This window comes from Nothobranchius furzeri, chromosome 18, assembly GCF_043380555.1.
Source record: "Nothobranchius furzeri strain GRZ-AD chromosome 18, NfurGRZ-RIMD1, whole genome shotgun sequence".
NCBI lineage: Eukaryota > Metazoa > Chordata > Actinopteri > Cyprinodontiformes > Nothobranchiidae > Nothobranchius > Nothobranchius furzeri.
The window spans coordinates 13,830,433-13,835,200 of NC_091758.1; the positions used below are offsets into that span (position 1 = coordinate 13,830,433).

General features: G+C 41.2%; 1 protein-coding gene across 2 annotated transcripts in view; it reads left to right on the top strand.

Annotated features, from left to right (window-relative positions):
* Positions 1-284: 284 nt before the first annotated feature.
* Positions 285-4,768, top strand: part of scaf1 (SR-related CTD-associated factor 1) — a 20,722-nt gene continuing 16,238 nt past the window's right edge. Inside the window, exon 1 of one of the 2 annotated variants that reach the window (XM_070546974.1) lies at positions 285-519. The gene's annotated coding sequence lies outside the window, so the exon portion shown is untranslated. Of the gene's footprint in view, positions 572-4,768 lie in introns of both variants that reach the window. The other variant, XM_070546973.1, reaches the window with a different exon arrangement.

Sequence of the window (4,768 nt, forward strand, 5' to 3'; positions counted from 1 at the left end):
GTTTATCTGAGCTGGTTGTTTAGTTGATGCGTTGGTTAGGCGGTTTTAAGAGGAAATTGTTTATTAGCCAGTAATTAATCAAAAACTTAAACTGCTAAAACAATCCAGTTGGAGCTCAGTCTTCTTTATACCTGTATAATTTTAAAAAGACCAAAACTTATCCTGTCATTGATCACTCAGTGATCCATCAGGTTTATTCATTATCTCTGTGGCAGACTGGCAACAGAGATGACTACATCAGAACTCCGTTTCCCAGGATGCCTTGCGGTCCGGCTTCAGGGAGAGGAAGATGGCGGTGACTAATGGGCTCCTTCGCTGTTGTATCGACTAAAATCAGTAAAAAGCTGTGATTTAAAATGAAGTTGACTGTATTAATATAGTTTAAAGTTAATGCCAGACGGGGACTGTCTCTCAGACTGAAGACTGGGCCGGACTGGAAGAGCTCATTATCGCTCAGATGCTCTTTCTGTCGGCTTTGAAGCTAAAGCTACTTGGTTAGCTCGATACTTGCTGGCAAAGGTTTGTGCTCAAACGTCTCGGTCAGACGTAGAGGAGGTATTTAGCGTTGGAGGTGAGCGGACATCAGTAAATAAGTACCTAGGTTATACAATAAAATCTTCATAGAACGTTTATTCTGTCGTTTAGCTGCGTTAGCTTGTTTTGTGTCATGTTAGCACAGTGACACACTAAACAGCTGTCATTGGTCAATCCTTCAGCGTAAACAAATCAGCATTTGTCCAGGTTATAAAAGATCCTGTTGGTGGAAAAAATTCACGATGATGATTAAGATGACGTTTATAATGATGGTGATTGTGATGGTGATGATGGTGACTTTCATGATGGTGAATGTGTTTATGATGATGGTAGTTGGGGATGCCCCGTTCTGATATCGATGTCAGAAATTGGTCCGATATCGGCCCAAAAACACTTATGGGTTTTTATCAGCTTAGTGGATTAGTGGTAGAGTGTCCGCCCTGGGACTGAGAAATCAAGGTTCAAATCCTGGTCGGGTCATACCAAAGACTTTGAAAATGGGACCCAATGTCACCCAGCTTGACACTCAGCTTTAAGGGGTTGGATTGAGGAGTTAAACCACCAAATAATTCCCGAGTGCAGCCACCACTGCAGCTCCACCGCTCCTCTCCATGGGGATGGGCCAGATGCAGATGAATTTCACCAGTGTGTGATGATGACTATGGGACTTTAACCTAATCGGACTGCATCAAAAATCTTCGATATTAACAGTCTGTTCCGCTTTAAATTTAATTCCACCAATTCTATCCAGCATGCAAAGCCCACAAGATCAGAACAGTGCATGCTAGCAAAGTTGCACAGAGCAAGAGCAATGTCGGCCATGTGGCAGTATTCTGTTATACTTCCCGAGGTGGAACAGAAGCAGGAAAGTTTAATACGTCCAACCTCATCACGTGTTTGAAGCAGCATCACAAAACACTGCCTGAGGGTTTTTGCAGTGTGTGAATTTGAAACGGACAATATTGGCCCAATCTCAATACTCGCTCTGTGCCCTGCAGACGTCAGCAAAGTGCACTTGGAGAAAGTGCCCTGTGAGGCTTCGAGTGCGTAGTACACAAGTGTGCAAATAATTGCAGAATTGAGACCGGGAGCGTTGCGTCATTGATCGCAACGCATGCCAGGATGCTGGTTGCTGTGATACTTTTTCAAAAACCTTTATTAACAACTTTTAAACAAACTGCTATACAGTTATTTGAAATAAATTTACATTTATTGCTGCTTTGTCTTAAAGTTTTAGAGCATCAACTAATCATCCTAAAATGAACTAATTTCATTAGAAAATACATATTTTCAGAAAAGGAACTTGAGCCTTTTCTCCTGCAGCAATGACTTGTGGGTAATACCCTTGCCCGAGGTCCGCATCACTGGACTTGGGTGAAGTGCAGATTAAGGGTGCAATGGGGCGGGGTCAACTTCTGCACTTGAGAATCGGAACACTCTACGTACTCGCACCACTGGCCGGGAACGCGCAAATGAAGGGTGCAAGTGCGAGTATTGGGATTGAGCCTTTGTTTTTTGGTGATGGTGGTGGTGGTAGTTTTGATGATGATGATAATAAAGGTGTTGTTGATGATGATGATGATGATGATGGTGGTGATGGTGGTGGTGTTGATGATGTTGATAAAGGTGTTGATGGTGATGGTGGTAGTGGTTTTGATGGTGATGGTGATGATGAGGATGATGATAAAGGTGTTGATGGTGGTGGTGGTGGTTTTGATGGTGATGATGACGGTGATGGTTTTGATGGTGATGATGATGATGGTGGTGATGATGGTGTTGATGGTGATGATGAGGATGATGATAAAGGTGATGATGGTGGTGGTGGTTTTGATGATGATGATGATGGTGGTGGTGGTGGTTGTGATGAGGAGGAGGAGGATGATGAAGGTGGTGGTGGTGGTGATGGTGGTGGTGATGGTGATGAATATGATGAAGGTGGGGTGATGATAATGATGATGAAGGTGTTGGTGATAATGATGATGATGGTGGTGGTGGTGGTGACGATGATGATGATGGTGATAATGATGAAGGTATTGATGATAATGATGATGATGATGGTGATGGTGGTGATAATGATGATGAAGGTGTTGATGATGATGGCGATGGTGGTGTTGATGATAATGAAGATGATGATGACGGTGATGGTGATAATGATGAATAATAATAATGATGATGATAATGATGATGAAAGTGGTGGTGACGATGATGGTGATAATGATGATGATGGTGATGGTGGTGTTGATGATAATGATGATGATGATGGTAATGGTGATAATGATGAATGATAATGATGATGAAGGTGGTGGTGATGAAAATGATGAAGGTGTTGATGATAATGATGATGGTGATAATGATGATGAAGGTGGTGGTGATGGTGGTGACGATGATGATGATGGTGATAATGATGATGATGAAGGTGTTGATGATAATGATGATGAAGGTGGTGGTGATGGTGGTGACGATGATGATGATGGTGATAATGATGATGATGGTGTTGATGATAATGATGATGATGGTGGTGGTGGTGGTGGTGGTGACGATGATGATGATGGTGATGATGATGATTAAGGTGTTGATGATAATGATGATGATGAAGGTGATGATGATGGTGTTGATGATAATGATGATGATGATGGTGTTGATGTTGATGATGATGAAGGTGTTGATGATAATGATGATGGTGATGATGATGAAGGTGTTGATGATAATGATGAATAATAATGATGTTGATGATAATGATGATGAAGGTGGTGGTGATGATAATGATGAAGGTGTTGATGATAATGATGATGGTGATAACTATGATTAAGGTGGTGGTGATGATGAAGGTGATGATGGTGGTGGTGGTGGTGACGACGATGATGATGATGGTGAAAATGATGATGAAGGTGGTGGTGGTGGTGACGATTATGATGATGATGATGATGATGATGATGATGAAGGTGTTGATGATAATGATGATGGTGATGATGATGAAGGTGTTGATGATGATAGCTGGTGGTGGTGGTAGTGACGAAGATGATGATGATGATGATGATGAAGGTGGTTATGATGATGTTGATGATTAAGGTGTTGATGATAATGATGATGAAGGTGTTGGTGATGATGATGATGATGAAGATGATGATAGCTGGTGGTGGTGGTGACGATGATGATGATGGTGATGATGATGATGAAGGTGGTTGTGATGATGATGATTAAGGTGATGATGATGATGATGATGAAGGTGGAGTGGTGATAATGATGATGAAGATGTTGGTGATAATGATGATGATGGTGGTGGTGGTGGTGACGATGATGATGATGTGATAATGATGAAGGTATTGATGATAATGATGATGGTGATGGTGGTGATAATGATGATGAAGATGTTGGTGATAATGATGATGATGGTGGTGGTGGTGGTGACGATGATGATGATGTGATAATGATGAAGGTATTGATGATAATGATGATGGTGATGGTGGTGATAATGATGATGAAGGTGTTGATGATAATGATGATGGTGACGATGATGATGATGGTGATGATGATGATTAAGGTGTTGATGATAATGATGATGGTGATGATGATGGTGATGATGATGATGATGAAGGTGGTTGTGATGATGATTAAGGTGTTGATGATAATGATGATGGTGATGATGATGATGATGAAGGTGGTTGTGATGATGGTGATGATGATGATGATGAAGGTGTTGATGATAATGATGATGAAGAGGATGATAGCTGCTGGTGGTGGTGACGATGATGATGATGATGGTGATGATGATGATGAAGGTGGTTGTGATGATGATGATTAAGGTGATGATGATGATGATGATGATGATGATGATGATGATGAAGGTGGGGTGGTGATAATGATGATGAAGGTGTTGGTGATAATGATGATGATGGTGGTGGTGGTGGTGACGATGATGATGATGGTGATGATGATGATGAAGGTGGTTGTGATGATGATGATTAAGGTGATGAAGGTGGGGTGGTGATAATGATGATGAAGGTGTTGGTGATAATGATGATGGTGACGATGATGATTAAGGTGTTGATGATAATGATGATGGTGATGATGATGATGAAGGTGGTTGTGATGATGGTGATGATGATGATGATTAAGGTGTTGATGATAATGATGATGTGATAATGATGATGAAGGTGATGAAAATGATGATGAAGGTGGTGATGATGAAGGTGGTTGTGATGATGATGATGATGATTAAGGTGTTGATGATAAT